The sequence below is a fragment of the Salmo salar genome, chromosome 07, assembly GCF_965601325.2.
Source record: "Salmo salar chromosome 07, fSalSal1, whole genome shotgun sequence".
Classification (NCBI taxonomy): domain Eukaryota; kingdom Metazoa; phylum Chordata; class Actinopteri; order Salmoniformes; family Salmonidae; genus Salmo; species Salmo salar.
The window spans coordinates 42,639,646-42,658,279 of record NC_138297.1 but is presented as its reverse complement, the minus strand read 5'-3'; positions in this window follow the sequence as shown (position 1 = coordinate 42,658,279).

Sequence of the window (18,634 nt, the reverse complement as noted above, 5' to 3'; positions counted from 1 at the left end):
AGCGATTAGACAAGATCGAAATTGGGGAGAAAAAGGGGGTATAAAAAAAATACCAAAACCAACTGTGAACCAACCATATTAATTTGAGACAGGTTGAAACACACATGAAACATTCTTGGATATTTAGCTAACTTGCTGTTGCGAGCTAAATTGTCCTGGGAGATAAACATTGGGTTGTTATTTTACATTATGTCACAGTTTTGTTTTTTGCTGGATCTCTGTAGAATCTTCTAACTAAACCGTGTATTCTCTACTCTAACAATGAATCCACAGATAGCAGGGGGAACTTAGCTTTCTTTGATAAATCTCCCCTTCTGCTTCTTCTGTGGATTGTATATGGATGTTGGCAACCAACTTTAAGGTGCATTAGAGCCACTAACTGGCCTGGAGTGTTTACCTACTGTAGTTCATCTTTCAATCACCCACGTGGGTTAGTATGCTACTAAAAACCAATAAGTAGATGGGAGAGGCTGGACTTGCAGTATGTCAAGCGTATAAAACAGAACCAAGTTCTACTTCAACGCCTGGCTATGCAGACGCCTGTTGACGTGCGCGAGCAGTTTGGATGAAATTATTGAACAACATGTAGGTGTACATTTATTTTGCAACAGCTTGCACAGGCAAGGCAGGTGGTTTGGTCAGCATGCAACTTAAACGCAGGCCAAATAGCCTACACACCAATCACCGAACGCTTTTGGGAGTGGGCAGAAAAAGTTAGGGGACACACTGAGGCAAAAAGGACAATGTCTGAGTTGAATTCAGCAAGAGAAAAGCTGTGAAATGGAGTTGAAAATAAAGAGAAGGGAAGGCCAGAATAGTAATGTTTGGGAAAGAGGATGATAGCTGTGCCTATATTGTGTGACGACCGTGAGACACTATACCCTACAAAGAAGAGGACTTCAAGTAGGCCTATGGCACAACAAGGGAACTGTAACCTACTTTTCAGATGGGTTAAATGAAACTGAAATCTGAACACTGACTGTAGGCTTATAATCTATCACATAGTCTTAATATTAGCTCCTGCAGAATTAAGTGTTTATTGCAGTAAAATGATGCCCCTGTACATCATGGCTCAGGAACAGGAATGAAAAAAATAGGATTTCTTTCTTTCAGCATCTTGAGAGAATGCAAATGCACATTTAGGGACCATCTGTAGTAGAAGTGCTACAGTATCTTTACCAGAGTCATAAATACTGAGAGTAGTTCAACCACATAAAATAGGATATGCATGCAAGCCGTACTGCAATCTTATCAGAAACATATTAGGTCACAGTTTTCTATTTCCTTACAATCGGTCAAACTGATGTCATTTGGACATTCTGCACAGAAAATCTTTCAATTTTGTTGTTGTTGTTGTTGTTCTTGAGTTATTTCATTTTCTCCTCGGTCCCTAAACATTTTTTCTCCCCGCGAAAGAAGCAGAGATGACAGAGAGAATTTTACCACTGTCAACTAGATTGAAGCATTCATTATATAATTTATGACATTATTCTGGTGTGGAAGAGTTTTATGGCAACATATAATGACAGAAGAGAGGCTGCATGTATCTAGTTATAGACAAGATGACAGACAAATAACCTACCAAAATCTTGGAAATCAGAATTATACCTAAATTAGGCAACAACCCAAAAAAATCCTGCACCCCCTGTTTTGTCATCTCTGACTCTAGCCTACAGCGCATTTTCTATATTTATGGGTTAGGGTCAGGTGCGGGCTTCAGATTTTCACTTTATCACATAGTGGGCATTTGTGGATGGGTTACTTAGCAATTGAGGGCGGTTGCGGGTGAACGAACAGCTGACCCGGGCACCACTAACACACAAACATCTTGAGTATTTTCATTCCCATCACATGCCTCATGAATCCTCATGAGGCAGCTGTATTTGAAGAGGAGGAGGAGGAGAAGAAGAGAGAAGAAAATAATAGCATCAGATTTCTTCATTTTCTATAGTTTCATGAAGACAAGTTATTTGTGACCGTTTTAACAGAATCTGTCCCATCTGACGCATGGTGCAGTTTATCTGGTGCAGTCACATATCACAAAGAGAAACCCCCCCCCCCCCCCCCCCCCAAACACACACACACACACAACACACTAACACATGGATGACATGCAAACAACACGCACACACATAACACATACACAATTTCAACAGCACAACATACAAATGAGTGTGTTCAGCACTGCACCCCCAAACTCCACACCTGCCAACATGTGTTAGATGCTAGAGATGCTGTGTGTCTGGGATATCAGCAGAGCTCCACGCTCAGTATTCATGTCACTCTGCTTTTTGTGTGTTTTTTCTTGCCTTGACTACTGTGCAAACGGCAGATTGAGTGAGTGTACTCTAAGCAAAGTACTTTGCTGTTGTTTTGGTTGGCTTTTACCAGACAGACACACACTTTCCCAAACTTCCTCCCCTAAATGAGGAACACATGCTGGAATGCCCTGTCTCAAATGCAAACAGTTTAACCAAATAGAAAGGTCAAGATGAGGATGATGACGGGGGAAATTACAGTGAGTTTGACCTCTCTAGTGTTGCCAGGGGGAAGTAAATTGAACTAATCATCTTTGATTAAGGGATGGACTCTGGCTGCGAGTTAAGGTGACAACAAAAGTCATTGTTCATAATGTGAAATGACGCATGGCCCGCAGCACCAACCAAGCAGCGCCACCCAGACAGACACCAGTATGGCAGTGCTTGTGGATGCATACGGTAGTTAAGACAAATCATCATTTCACATAATTCATTTATACATCTGAATAATGCCTGACAATGTGATGTGAATAAACTAGGCTGAGCTCTTGCATTGTCAGCTAAACCCAAGAGAAAGTCTTTCTGAATCGAGTTACAGTGCATTCGAGAAGTATCCAGACCCCTAGACTTTTTCCACATTTTGTTACGTTACAGCCTTATTCTAAAATGGATTAAATAAATATGAAATATCCTCATCAATCTACACACAATACCCCATAACGATAAAGCGAAAACAGGTTTTTCAAAATTGTAGCAAATTTATAAAAAATGTAATGATAAAATACCTTATTTACATAAGTATTCAGACCCTTCGCTATGAGACTCGAAATTGAGCTCAGGTGCATCCTGTTTCCATTGATCATCTTTGAGATGTTTCTACAACTTCATTGAAGTCCACCTGTGGTAAATTCAATTGATTGGACATGATTTGAAAAGGCACACACCTGTCTATATAAGGTCTCACAGTTGACAGTGCATGTCAGAGCAAAACCAAAGCCATGAGGTCAAAGGAATTGTCCATAGAGCTCTTGGACAGGATTTTGTCGAGACACATTTCTGCAGCTTTGAAGGTCCCCATGAACACAGTGGCTCCAGAGTGCTCAGGACCTCAGAATGGGGCGAAGGTTCACCTTCTAACAGGACAACGACCCTAAGCACACAGCCAAGACAACGCAGGAGTGGCTTTGGGACAAGTCTCTGAATGTCCTCGAGTGGCCCAGCCAGAGCCCGGACTTGAACCCGATCGAACATCTCTGGAGAGACCTGAAAATAGCTGTGCAACGATGCTCCCCATCCAACCTGACAGAGCTTGAGAGGATCTGCAGAGAAGAATGGGAGAAACTCCCAAATTACAGTTGTGCCAAGCTTGTAGCGTCATACCCAAGAAGACTCAAGACTGTAATCTTTGCCAAAGGTGCTTAAAACAAAGTACTGAGTAAAGGGTCTGAATACTTATGTTAATGTATTTTTCATTTTTTTTTTTTATACATTTGCCAACATTTCTAAAAACCTGTTTTTGCTTTGTCATTATAGTGTATTGTGTTGATTGATGAGGAGAAAAAAACGATGTAATCCATTTTAGAATAAGGCTGTACCATAACAAAATGTGGAAAGAGTCAAGGGGTCTGAATACTTTCCGAATGCACTGTATAATTTTTCACAAAATCTGCCTTTGTTCCTAATCAACAGACAATCTTTGGTGCTGAAACTTTGCAGATGCTGAACGTACAATAAATGTAACAGCACAAGCGATGATGTTGACAGTCTTTTGCTGTTTATTTGACCGCGGGGAACGAGCAGCTGTACATATAATTCATCTTTAAACACATGTTTCAAGGTCTGGATGTGGGAGGTTGTTTATTTTACTGTCATGCTGTTTTTTTGCAGTTTGTCTCTCTGCTTGCTAAACGGATGCAGGCAGAATCCAAAATTGAGTGTGTGGGTTCAGGAATTCAATATTCCATGGTTCTTGTTAGAGACTGAAGTGCAAACAACTCTTGCTCATTAAAGTAATTTATGTCTCGAAGTGTGGGTGAATTCAGGCTGACCTTGCTTGTAACAGTTGAACTCGGTTTCATCACAAAGGGAATGGATGGAATCTCACAAGTTAACCGTTGAGTTGTGCTGTGTCTTGTTTGAAATGTGCAACCCAAACTCCTACAGTTAACCACTTACACTCTTGGCAATTGTCCTATATGGATAGAGCATAACCATTGTAGAAAATAAAGGGAACAGTTTGGAGATTATGGGAATAATTATTAGACTAAAGGTGAGGACACAACACTTCACCTGACACAAGACTGAATCCAAATCCAAATTACACTGTTGATTTTATGTGCATTTGACATTTACTGTACATTTCGCCTCATTTGTTGATAACGAAATCTGAAAATACTCTGGATACATTCAGTAACATAATACCAATATTCTGGGAATATTTTGGGTAGGTGCAATTTAAGACCCCAAAAAATGGGAATGGTTTGAGTGAGAGGTCTAACTGGTGTTTCCAAACGGCCACACACCTCTCCAAAGTGTGCACAGTTCCTAAGTCATTTCAATGCGTTTTTATGGCTTAAAAAAAAATATTCAACTTTAAGGTGCTTTTTTGAGGTCTCATAGCTGTGCCGTTGAGGAACTAGGAACTCCTTTATACAATTACTGTTGTTGTTTATGCATTCCAAACACAGTCCTTTATAAATCGCAATCTGGGTCAGGTGGGCATCATTTCAAAACTGGTTCTATTGCCAACACGACTTGCTTAATTATAAAACATGACCTTACAGCGTTAGGCTTTTCTTTACGAGACAATTCATAGAAGCAGATCATAACTTTGGTGCGTATAGAACGGATTCATGAGTGCACTCAGATGCAAGGACCGTGGCAAATATTCTTCAAAATACATCAAACATAGTCTCATTCTGTTCAGGACAACCCAGGGTATAACGGCCATGTCATCTTGTAACTGTACATCAAACATAGTGATCATAAACATTGACACTCTATATTAAGAGTTTTATGATATGGAAATGTGAAGCGTACATTTGGACTCACGGGTGTTTTGGCTTGCTTGAATGACATCAAAGCGGTATTTATTATAATCCTCAACATCGTATCTTTGAAAATACATCAAGTCCTCGTGATTTATAGCAACTCCCTCACTCAGACAACGAATATTTTCAAAAGTACCCAATGAAACCGCTGTCGCTGAGTCTGCGTTCTTCTGTTACAATACAGAAAGTTCAGGTCTGTCGATGTTAGACATTTGTGAGAAAAATGTCATACATGTTATTCAAAAGTCTATTTATGAGCCTTAATCCATTTATGTCCTTGACTAAATTCATTTCCCAAACAAGACTAGTTTATTCAGGGCCACAGTTTATGTGCTTCTGGACGCAAATGTTTGCAAAGCTACTTATCATGACTTTTGCTGAGGATCTAAGCTCATGTTAATATGAGAAGAAAAATATGATTTGAATAAGCTTTTAATGTGCAGAGAAATGGCCCAAAGGACGTTGGCAGACTGAGGAAAGCATTTAATCAGTGCAGAATCTATTTAGCAGGACAGATTTCTGTCATAAAACTTGGAAAAACATATACTGTATCAAGTGAATCAAGCAGGGGCTTGACAAATATGCACCTTTTCATTTGAGGATTCTTAGAGAAGTACACATTTGTGTCAATGTAAAGGTTATAGTTCAGTGAGACGTGCTTGGGTAATGAGTAACCTTGCCTAAGGCGAGTTAGCTCCCTAAGACTTGTGTTAGCTCCCCAAGTGAATGCCCAGGCTATAGCTCAGAGGACTAGGCTGACACAGCCTTATGAAGCGCATGAAACCCAGGTTCAAATTCAGTCTATTAAATTGTTATCACAATCTTCTTTGGGATCGTAATGTACACTTCTACTATATCTTGTCAAAGTATTTCATAAGTTGACGCAGTAGACCATATTGCCAAAATGAGGATTCTTGGAGATTTTGTGAGCGATACTTATCTCAAATTCAATTGCATTGTGTTGGAGAAGAGCTGTGTCTCACGGTTGCAGCACTGCGGCGTGGCGTTTGTCTCGATACGGTTGCTGCTGTGTGCTCAATTCACTGAGATTGCAAGCAACCCATTTTCAAGGGGACATTTTCTAATATCCAGTGACAGAGAGACAGAATGTTCTCACTGGTTGAATTAGAATATGGTATTATGTCACACTCCACCATCACTGATCTAGACAGACACCATTATATGAGGCACTTGAACAGATCCAGCATTCCCTTTCATTTCTTCGCTTAGAAACATATTGATGAACGCCAGATGGAGAAAGTACTGCTCAGTATCAAAATCCATTTGAATCTCCCATCATTCTCGGAGTGTAATGCTGAGATTATGCATTCACCTCCAAAAAACTGAATTAATGCAATTCTCAAACCCACTGGGGGAAAAAGATAAAAGTCCATGTGCTAAATATACTGATCTCTGAGATAAAGAGTTAAAGTTGAGGCTTCACAAACACATTTCTGCCAGCAGTGTGTCATGGCTCAGCTGTGAATTCAAACCATTATGTGTGGAGAGAGAGAAACTATCGCAGTTCTGGGTCTTGACTTAATTGGAATTGCTGGTAAGTGCATGGGCTACGGCACACTAGTCCCCAAAGTGAAATAAGTACCATGTGATCAAATATATTACCAAAAAAGAACTAAGTATTTGAGCCTGTGGGAAAGTGCCCTGAATTTCTTTCCCTTCAGGGAAGGTAGCCTCCACAGGTAACCAAAGTGATGAAAAGCAGCTACACTATAGTATCACCATGGGCTCTATTGGCAGTGGTAAAATGACGTTGACCTCCAGTTATTTGACAGAGCTGAAATCCCTCCATTTGCACAGATACTGCTGGGAGGCATCTGAATGCAATGCAGTATTCTACCTACCTAGGACACAGTTCATTCAGCTGTGTATTTGACTTGATATGGTTTTATTTTCCATGTTTCCACCTACCATAATGTGTCTAAATACATAATGACAGAGTTGAAATATGAAATATTTTCTATCTTCTGTATCCCACCCCTACCTTGTCACAAAACAACTGATTGGCTCAAACGCATTAAGAAGGAAAGAAATTCCACAAATTAACTTTTAACAAGGCACACCTGTTAATTGAAATGCATTCCAGGTGAGTACCTCACTAACCTGGTTGAGAGAATGCCAAGAGACTGCAAAGCTGTCATCAATGCAAAGGGTGGCTACTTTGAAGACTCTAACATATAAAATATATTTTGATTTGTTTAACACTTTTTTGGTTACTACATGATTCCATATGTGTTATTTAATATTTTAGATGTCGTCACTATTATTCTACAATGTAGAAAATAGTAAAAATAAAGAAAAACCCTTGAAAGAGTAAGTGTGTCCAAACTTTACTGGTACTCTATATCTACAGGTGAAATCGGAAGTTTACATACACTTAGGTTGGAGTCATTAAAACTCATTTTTCAACCACCCCACAAATTTCTTGTTAACAAACTATAGTTTTGGCAAGTCAGTTAGGACATCTACTTTGTGCATGACACAAGTCATTTTTCCAACAATTGTTCACAGACAGATTATTTCACTTATAATTCACTGTATCACAATTCCAGTGGGTCAGAAGTTTACATACACTAAGTTGACTGTGCCTTTAAACAGCTTGGAAAATTACAGAAAATGATGTCATGGCTTTAGAAGCTTCTGATAGGCTAATTGACATCATTTGAGCCAATTGGAGGTGTACCTATGGATGTAAACTCAGCAAAAAAAGAAATGTCATCTCACTGTCAACTGCATTTATTTTCAGCAAACTTAACGTGTAAATATTTGTAAGAACATAAGATTCAACAACTGAGACATAAACTGAACAAGTTCCACAGACATGTGACTACCAGAAACGAAATAATGTGTCCCTGAACAAAGGGGGGGGGGGTCAAAATCAAAAGTAACAGTCAGTATCTGGTGATGTCACACGCTGCATTAAGTACTGCAGTGCATCTCCTCATGGACTGCACAAGATTTGCCAGTTCTTGCTGTGAGATGTTACCCCACTCTTCCACCAAGGCATCTGCAAGTTCCTGGACATTTCTGGGGGGAATGGCCCTAGCCCTCACCCTCTGATCCAGCAGGTCCCAGACGTGGGATTGAGATTAGGGCTCTTCGCTGGCCATGGCAGAACACTGACATTCCTGTCTTGCAGGAAATCGTGCACAGAACGAGCAGTATGGCTGGAGGCATTGCCATGCTGGAGGGTCATGTCAGGATGAGCCTGCAGGAAGGGTACCACATGAGGGAGGAGGATGTCTTCCCTGTAACGCATAGCGTTGAGATTGCCTGCAAGCTCAGTCCGATGATGCTGTGACACACCGCCCCAGACCATGATGGACCCTCCACCTCCAAATCGATCCCGCTCCAGAGTACAGGTGTAACACTCATTCCTTCGATGATAAAAGCGAATCCGACCATCACACCGGGTGAGATAAAACCGTGACTCGTCAGTGTAGAGCACTTTTTGCCAGTCCTGTCTGGTCCAGCGACGGTGGGTTTGTGCCCATAGGCGACGTTGTTGCCGGTGATGTCTGGTGAGGACCTGCCTTACAACAGGCCTACAGGCCCTCAGTCCAGCCTCTCTCAGCCTATTGCGGACAGTCTGAGCACTGATGGAGGGATTGTGCATTCCTGGTGTAACTCGGGCAGTTGTTGTTGCCATCCTGTACCTGTCCCGCAGGTGTGATGTTCGGATGTACCAATCCTGTGCAGGTGTTGTTACACGTGGTCTGCCACTGTGAGGACGATCAGCTGTCCGTCCTGTCTCCCTGTAGCGCTGTCTTAGGTGTCTCACAGTACGGACATTGCAATAAGGCACGTTCACGCAGATGAGCATCTTTCTTTTGGTGTTTTTCAGACTCAGTAGAAAGGCCTCTTTAGTGTCCTAAGTTTTTATACCTGTGACCTTAATTGCCTTCCGTCTGTAAGCTGTTAGTGTATTATTAACAACCATTCAAAGGTGCATGTTCATTAATTGTTCATGGTTCATTGAAAAAGCATGGGAAACAGTGTTTAAACCCTTTACAATGAAGATCTGTGAAGTTATTTGGATTTTTATGAATTATCTTTGAAAGACAGGGTACTGAAAAAGGGAAATGTATATTTTTGCTGAGTTTATTTCAAAACCTACCTTCAAACTCAGTGACTCCTTGCTTTACATCAAGGGAAAATCAAAAGAAATCAACCAAAATTGTTGACCTCCACAAGTCTGGTTCATCCTTGGGAGCAATTTCCAAACACCTGAAGGTACCACGTTCATCTGTACAAACAATAGTATGCAAGTATAAACACCATGGGACCACACAGCCATCATACCGCTCAGGAAGGAGACGCGTTCTGTCTCCTAGAGATGAACGTACTTTGGTGCGAAAAGAACAACAGCATAGGACCTTGTGAAGATGCTGGAGGAAACAGGTACAAAAGTATCTATATCCACAGTAAAACGAGTCCTATATCGACATAACCTGAAAGGCCACCTAGCAAGGAAGGAGCCACTGCTCCAAAACCGCCATACAAAATCCAGACTACGGTTTGCAACTGCACATGGGGACAAAGGTCGTACTTTTTGGAGAAATGTCCTCTGGTCTGATGAAACAAAAATAGAACCGTTTGGCCATAATGACCATCGTTATATTTGGAGGAAAAAGGGGGAGGCTTGCAAACCGATGAACACCATCCCAACCTTGAAGCACGGGGTCATGTTGTGGGGGTGCTTTGCTGCAGAAGGGATTGGTGCACTTCACAAAATAGATGGCATCATGAGGCAGGACAATTATGTGGATATATTGAAGCAACATCTCAAGATATCAGTCAGGAAGTTAAAGCTTAGTCGCAAATGGGTCTTTCAAATGGACAATGACCCCAAGCATACTTCCAAAGTTGTGGCAAAATGGCTTAAGGACAACAAAGGCAAGGTATTGGAGTGGCCATCGCAAAGCCCTGACTTCAATCCCATAGAAAATGTGTGGGCAGAACTGAAAAAGCGTGTGCGAGCAAGGAAGCCTATAAACCTGACTCAGTTACACCAGCTCTGTCAGGAGGAATGGGCCAAAATTCACCCAACTTATTGTGGGAAGCTTGTGGAAGGCTACCCGAAACGTTTGACCCAAGTTAAACAATTTAAAGGCAATGCTACCAAATACCATCTGTCCTTAGACAACCTGAATGTGATGAAAGAAATAAAAGCTGAAATAAATAATTCTCTCTACTATTATTCTGACATTTCACATTCTTAAAATAAAGTGGTGATCCTAACTGACCCAAGACAGAGCATTTTTACTAGGATCAAATGTCAGGAAATGTGGAAAAACTGAGTTTAAATGTATTTGGCTTAGGTGTATGTAAACTTCTGACTTCAACTGTACATACAAGTCTATGTATAAAGGCATAATGGTAGAAATGTAAAGAGCAGCCATAGGTGGTGTTGTGAGTAATAGTAGGATCCAATGTTGTGAAAGGGGACCCGCCGCATGATATTTACAGCTCCCGTTCATCATTAGTGACATCCAATCTGCACTGCATTGAAACTACCCCGATAAATTACTACAGACGAACAAAAGATGTTCCAGCACCAGCCAATTTGACAACTCCCAATTACTACTAGACCTACACTGTAAAACAATTCTGTTGTTTTAATGGTAACTTACTGGAACCAGTTACCTGTAAGTTACTGTAAAATAAGGTACAGTATGTTACCGTAAATTCTAACTAAACTTTGGTTTAACAGTACATTACTGTAATGTAATGTTAAACCAATGTTTCTTTGGTATTTACGGGTACATAATGTACCTTTTTTTTTACAGTAAGTTACCATAATAACGTATTATTTAAATGTTTTACTATGTATCAAATACCTGGCTTACTGTCAACCAAAACAATTATTTCATAAAAATACACGCCAACGTGTGTACCATAGGACTAAATGGTCTCTTATGGATACATTCTTAGAAGTAAAGGAGCCTGGAAGAACCTTTTGGGGTTCTAAAAATTGCCACACAGGGGAACCTTTCCAGTTCACAAAGGTTTCTCTAGGAACCCCTCTGAAAAGGGTCTTTGGGGAATCCCTGTGTAAAGGTTCAAACCGGAACCATTTGTGATGGGAGGGGTTAAATGTTTTACCTTTTTAATAATATATTGTAGAGGTCGCAGCCTAACAGAAGATTGTAGGCGTGGCTTATTGGAGGCATGGCTTTCAGATAGTTATTTTTGGCCCCCTGCTACAGCAACTTTAATTCCTGTTCATCATGTAAAAAATGCATACACTGCGAAGTTACATTTGTTTTTATATTTATGCATATTCTAATATAATGTTAATGATTAAGTATAGTAATAAAGTGGTAACTAGTCCAACTTTGGCACTAGAGTTACTCTGTAACCTCATTGAAATTACAAAACCGTCAATATTCAACCTTAAAATGTGATGACAATTACAACAGAACAGATGAGCAGCATTGACATTTACTCCCATGGCTGGCTTAAAAAGGATATATATCTTAAAGTCACGCTGCTACTAAGCCACACCTCCAGTCCAGGGTTCCTCCAGGAACCCTTTGCTACATTAAAAACATGAAAGGTTCCTCCAAGAACTCCTCAACTAATCCAAAGTTGCAAAGATGAACCATTGACTAGCGATGAGGATCTCCAGGGTTCCTCCAGTCACCACTAATTCTAGGGGTGTATAGTGATAATCGCTTTGCAATGACTCACCACATTCATCAGCTAATTTATATTCATGTTTATCCTCGGAGATCGTATCAAAATGCAGGAGAAGCCTCTCTTTAACTTAGAATGCTAGCTCTTCTGAAAGCAGGCCTGGGAGTATCAGATACTAGCTATACCCGCTTCTGTTACACCCAATCACATTTCACCTCTCTGCCAGATGCAGTGGTTTAGCATTCAGGGAGATTCATATATCCAAATTTACTTGAAATTAAACTTCAGATTGAGCCACTGAGGACTTCCTTGCAAAATTGTTCAGCTCCAGTGTGCAGAGCAAAGCAGAGCAGAGTGGAGCTCTCTTGGATAAGGCGGGCGGTACGTTAGCTAGCACGGGTTATGAGATACCCTTATCAAGATGGCAGGCAGGCCTACATAATAAATGTGGAAATAAAGCAGCCAGCATCTGTGATCTGCTGCAGCAGACAGCCCTTTATTTCTGGCTATATCAGAGGCACATAATAAAGCTTTGTTTAATGCCACAGCTCCTCTCCGCTGCTCTCTTCTCTTCTGTCAGGGCAGAGCTGACAAATGAAAGGGCCCTCCTGACTCCCAGATAAGCCCAGGAGATCCTGGGCTAGGGATCATGGGCCATGGAAAGAGCTGTATGTAGTCCTGTAATTATCCCATCCAGGCTGGCTGGCTGTGAGTGAGTAAGAGACAGAGACATGTGCCTGCTACCTCTCAATTAGAACAGAATTCAATGGTACACCGGGGGGGGGGGGGGGGTTGATGTGCGTGTGTGTGTGTGAGTGTGTGTGTGTGCGTGCGACAATAGCCAGATAGTCTGAGGTTGTGGCATTGAAGGTCTCTCCTGTAAGCTGTCTTGTGGTGACTGTGTCCGCCGCTTAGCTTTAGCCAATTAAAAATCAATTAATGAGTTCAAAGTCCTGTTGCGGGCTAATGGGATATGTATGGTTGGACTGATAAGATTCACTGTAGGTATCCTCATATGCACTACGTGCTTTTTCCACCATTATATTTCAACAATAGCAGTATTTTTTTATCTGTACAATCTGTGCAGACAGAAAGCAATTTGTTCGAGGTTATAAGCTAATTAGCTAACACCTTTTGTTTCTAACCCCAATGAAACATTGAGCTAATTTCTTGTTGTATTTTTCAGTATTTGTGTCCAGAGGGGTTTATGAAGCAACTCGGGAGAAAATGCCCTACATTCACATCGGATTATGAGGCATTACAATATTGTAATCGCTCAAGCAAACCTTAATTCTTACAATTTGTATTTATTTATTCAGATAGTTGAGGGAGTGGTGTACTGTATATTCTGTATGTGTTTACAATCCACATCCCCGACAGAGAGATTGACAGGAGTTAGGAGAGTAAATAGCTTGATGTAGCCTGCTTGTCCATTTCTCAAGATGCCTGATCTGACATTAATGGTAGATAGACTGTACTGGGCACTCTGTTTATTTTCTTTCCCCACTTCTCCTCTCTTCTTCCCCTATCCCCCAGTAGCCCAGCGCCTTACAGGCCCATCCTCCTTTATCTGTGGCATGTGTAGTCATCCACCTAGCCAGCAGCGCAGCAACTCACAGGAGGGTCAACGGAGGTCATCCAAGCGACAGACCAATCTGAGACATGCGTGTACTTCTCATGACCCAATCCGTCACTCAGAAACACACCGCCGCCACCCTGTCTCATGCCCCAACAATCCCAATGACAGGACACGGGATCTTATCAGGGCTGCTGAGCCTGCCGGGGACAAGGAGGGCCGGCCCAACACACAGGTAGGTAAACCAGTCCCAGTCTTCTGGGAAGAGGTGGTTAGGTTCAGGGCCTAAGAGGATGCAGGCTAGAAAAAGTGTTGGTATGCTATCTGTCCTTAGACAACCTGAAGTTGTTTACATAAGCTAGTATTAACATTTATGAATTGCTTATGGATGTGTGATATGGTCCTTATGTAGGGGCCATGTAGTAAATCATTATGGATAAAATGTCAAATCATTCAGAAATATAACCTTTCTGGAGAAGCAGAGAGTTGTGCAGTTGACAACAGCTTGTAGTGCAAACCTTATTTGACAGTAGGATGTCAGCAGAAGAAATGCTGGATCCAACAATGTCAAATACTACTAGTCACCTCATATGTCAACAGCCTGTCTCACCAGTCAACCCTGCAGTAAAGACTGTCAATACAATACACACCCACATTTACCATAGACAGAGTTAGAGTGACGGTGACGTGGAACTGTCTACGGCAACACAATAAATAAGCACCGTTAATGTTGGCAACAGAAGTTTAATATGCTGTCAAATGGATGAAGGATTTAATGTTGCATTATGTCTTCTAGCTGGATGAGGGAGAATTCTCCACTCCGTGCGTCAGAGATGCCTCCACTCCCTGTTTTCAATGTACCCGTGGGAATTGGATTCATTGTGTAGCGGACTGCAGTGTGTCACGCGCCACCTTTTCTATTATCATCTTTAACAGCTGTATGTGACATGTTTACGAGTCCTCTCATTTGGAACCACTGGGTCATCTATTTTCTCCCTCCGTATTTGATCAATCATGAGAAGCTTCTCCCTTGTGGCCGAGGAGAGTAATACATGTCCGAGATCAGTAGCAGCTTGGCTAGGGAGAGAGTGTGAGCGAGAGAATGAACGAATACACAGCAAATTGGCCAGTGTTACATCTGCGGAGAGTAAAACGTTCCCATCAAAGCCACTCCCATCATTATCAGATTTCCCAGCATGCTCTACTGTAGGTAGAATTTTTGTTGGATTGTTTTTAATATCTGTGTTTTTTCATGTACATTGATTGATTCATTCATTCATTTTCTGCCACACCAACATAAATAGCATACATTATTCTAAACTAATCCATTCTGTTAGTTAGATTTATTGCACTGAAATGGTTGTTCCAGTTTAAATGGTTTAGGTAGTCTCCTCACAATATTTCTAACCCTGACAATCATCCTGAATGCAGGTTGTGGTTGACTAAAAAGTCCAACTGTTGGCTGGATTCCAATAGAAATTACACATCTGTAATGTGGCATATAATCCACAAGGTTCCTAACATCACTATGTATGGAAAAAATTTGGCCATCCAAGTAAGGCATTATGAAATACAGTGCATTCGGAAAGTATTCAGATCCCTTGGCCTTTTACACATTTTGTTGCGTTACAGCCTTATTCTAAATTGGATAAAATAAAAAATGTCTCTCATCAATCTACAGACAATACCCCATAATGATAAAGCAAAACACAGCTTTTTCGAAATGTTTGCAAATGTATAAAAAACAGAAATACGTTACTTACATAAGTATTCAGACCCTTTGCTATGAGACTTGAAATTCAGCTCAGGTGCATCCTGTTTCCATTTATCATCCTTGAGCTGTTTTTACAACTTCATTGGAGTCCACCTGTGGTAAATTAAATTGATTGGACGTGATTTGAAAAGGCGTACACCTGTCTATTAAAGGTCCCACAGTGCACGTCAGAGCAAAAACCAAGCCATGAGGTCGAAGGAATTGTCTGTAGAGCGTTGAGACAGGATTGTGTCAAGGCACAGATCTGGGGAAGGGTACCAAAACATGTCTGCAGCATTGAAGGTCCCCAAGATCAAAGTGGCCTCCATCATTCTTAAATGGAAGAAGTTTGGAACCACCAAGATTCTTCCTAGAGTTGGTCGCCCAGCCAAACTGAGAAATCTGGGGAGAAGGGCCTTGGTCAGGGAGGATACCAAGAACCCGATGGTCACTCTGACAGAGCTCCAGAGTTCCTCTTTGGAGATGGGAGAAACTTGCAGAAGGACAACCATCTCTGCAGCACTCCACCAATTAGGCCTTTATGGTAGATTGGCCAGACGGAAGCCACTCCTCAGTAAGAGGCACATGATAGCCCGCTTGAAGTTTGCCAAAAGGCACCTAAAAGACTCTCAGCGCATGAGAAAAAAGATTCTCTAGTCTGAAGAAACCAAGATTGAACTCTTTGGCTTGAATGCTAAGCGTCACGTCTGGAGGAAACCAGGCACCAGGTGGTGACAGCATCATGCTGTGGGGATGTTTTCAGCGGCAGGGACTGGGAGACTAGTCAGGATCGAGAGAAAGATGAATGGAGCAAAGTACAGAGAGATCCTAGATGAAAACCGTCTCCAGAGCGCTCAGGACCTCAGACTGGAGCAGGAACAGGACAACAACAGCTAAGTGCACAGCCAAGACAACGCAGGATTGGCTTCGGGACAAGTCTCTGAATGTCCTTGAGTGGCCCAGCCTGAGCCCGGAGTTGAACCCGATCAAACATCTATGGAGAGACCTGAAAATAGCTGTGCAGCAATGCTCCCCATCCAACTTGACAGAGCTTGAGAGGATCTGCAGAGAAGAACGGGAGAAACTATCCAAATGCAGGTGTGCTAAGCTTGTAGTGTCATACCCAAGAAGACTCAAAGCTGTTATCGCTGCCAAAGGTGCCTCAACAAAGTACTGAGTAAAGGGTCTGAATACTTATGTAAATGTCATATTTCAGTGTTTTATTTTTAAATGTGCAAACATTTTTAAAAACCTGTTTTTGCTTCGTTGTTATGTGGTATTGTGTATAGATTGATGAGGATAAAAAAAATGTTCAATCCATTTTAGAATAAGTCTGAACATCACAACATGTGGAAAGAGTCAATGGTTCTGAATGTTGCATGAATTCAACAACCATGTCTCTGTTACTAACAAATACAATCATGGGTGGTAACACCTGGAAAGTATGGCTTAGTGGGGGGGTGGCTTTCAATTTGTTGTTTTCGGCCAAACGCGAGTGGAAGTGTTGTACCAGTTTAAGTGGTCTATAGTTATGCCAGGTATAGATTCATTATGTTTGTGGGCAGTTCTGAAGTTTTGAAAATGCTTGCTTACGACCGTGTGCCATTAAAGAAATTATTGTAACGTTCTTAATCCAACATGGTTGTCAAACATTTAAGATCTCTTTATGTAATGGTTAAAAATACTACAAGGCATCATTGCATGACACCATGGGTGTAAACTAAATACACTTCCTAGTGTTACAAAATACTATTGTGTAACACTTAAAGTGTTAATTCCTTCACACTAACGAAGTGTAACAGCGCTGAGCACAGTGTTAATTTAACATTAAAGGTGTTATTGCATAGACACTGGCCCAGTGTTAAATCTAACACTGGAGAATTTGCTGTGTAGCATAACATTACATTGAATGTAATCCATTGTTGCTATTTACTGAATATCGTGTTTGTTGACTCGCAACCCAATGAATGGCATTGGCTGTTATTGAATAGGCCTCTGGGGAGTCTTTATGCTGTATGTTTCCCTTCTCGCTTTGGAGAAACATTTCGAATGGATGCTGTGTAAAAGTCATTCGAAAAAGCATAGAGCAAAAGAGCACCTTTAATTGTCAGCGTAGTGGAATTGGGTTTTTAAAGCTTAAGTCATTGGTGTGTGGTGAGTTTGCCCATGCATGTGTTGGCAAGATTAGTTATTATTGTTAAATGCAAATAGCCTCTCATGATCCCCACATTGGATGAATTGTAGCTTGCATCCCTCCACTTTGAAAGAAAAAATTATATACTGCCCTAAATATTCATTCAACTGAATTCAGGCCATGAGAAGAATGGGAAACAGTTTCCGTTTTTCTACATATCCCCCTATTCGGAGGGAGTGGAGACTAGAGAGGAGCCGCCACAGTGCACAGATGCTTTTCAAAGGCCTTATGCCAAACATGCCCCCTGTGTGGTGATTGGTACAGCGATTTGGTAAATATTTGATAGCGTGGCCTCATGTCTTTGAATCATTGCGTCCTTTAGGAGTTGTTTTTAGGTCAGTCTGAGAGACCGTCAATGTTGATACAGGGCAGTACAGGACGTGATAGGCGGAGAGTATGTTTGAAATTGACCCAGTTCAGAAAAAAAATACTTCAACTCTGTACAAAGTATGTCAAAAGATAGCAGCGAGCCGCCGTCTCTCAGTTATTTTCCTGCAGAGCAGTAACTCTCTATCCAGCCTCAAGAGCTTTCATCCGTGTTAAACAATATGCCTCCCTCTGTGACTGAACAGAAGTGCTGAAGAGTGAGGGTGGAGAAAACACTAAAGGCAAATAAAGGTTGTTTACTTCAAGACATTGATTGAGCACAAAATAGTAACAGGATGGGGTGTAGACAGAGAACAACTTTAGCTGTTCAGTGAACTTGAAGATGATGAAGAAGGACCTGTATCGACTACTTATGATTAATAGCGCGTACTTGTTATGATAAACAGGATTCTTGACATGGGAACTTCGGTCTTCTGTCTTTCTCACCTTGTTTCAAATCTGACACTACAAAGTAATGGCAATTTGAGACTAGTGACAGAACCATTTATGTACCATGGTGTCAAGTAGAACTGTAACTGATTTGGGCCTAATGCATGAATCTCTCAACATCATCATGTTCCACCGCTTAAATTGTTTGTGTCCTCGGATACCTTCTGTAACAGCAACAATAATATCCATTGTATCATGTCTTGAATGTTGATAATAGTGCATTACTTGATTCAGTATAAGTAGGTCCATTGTCCAAAGGCCTAGGCAGCCATGATGGTGATTGAACTGGATACAGACAGACAGAGGAGTGACGTCGCCAGGCTTTATTAG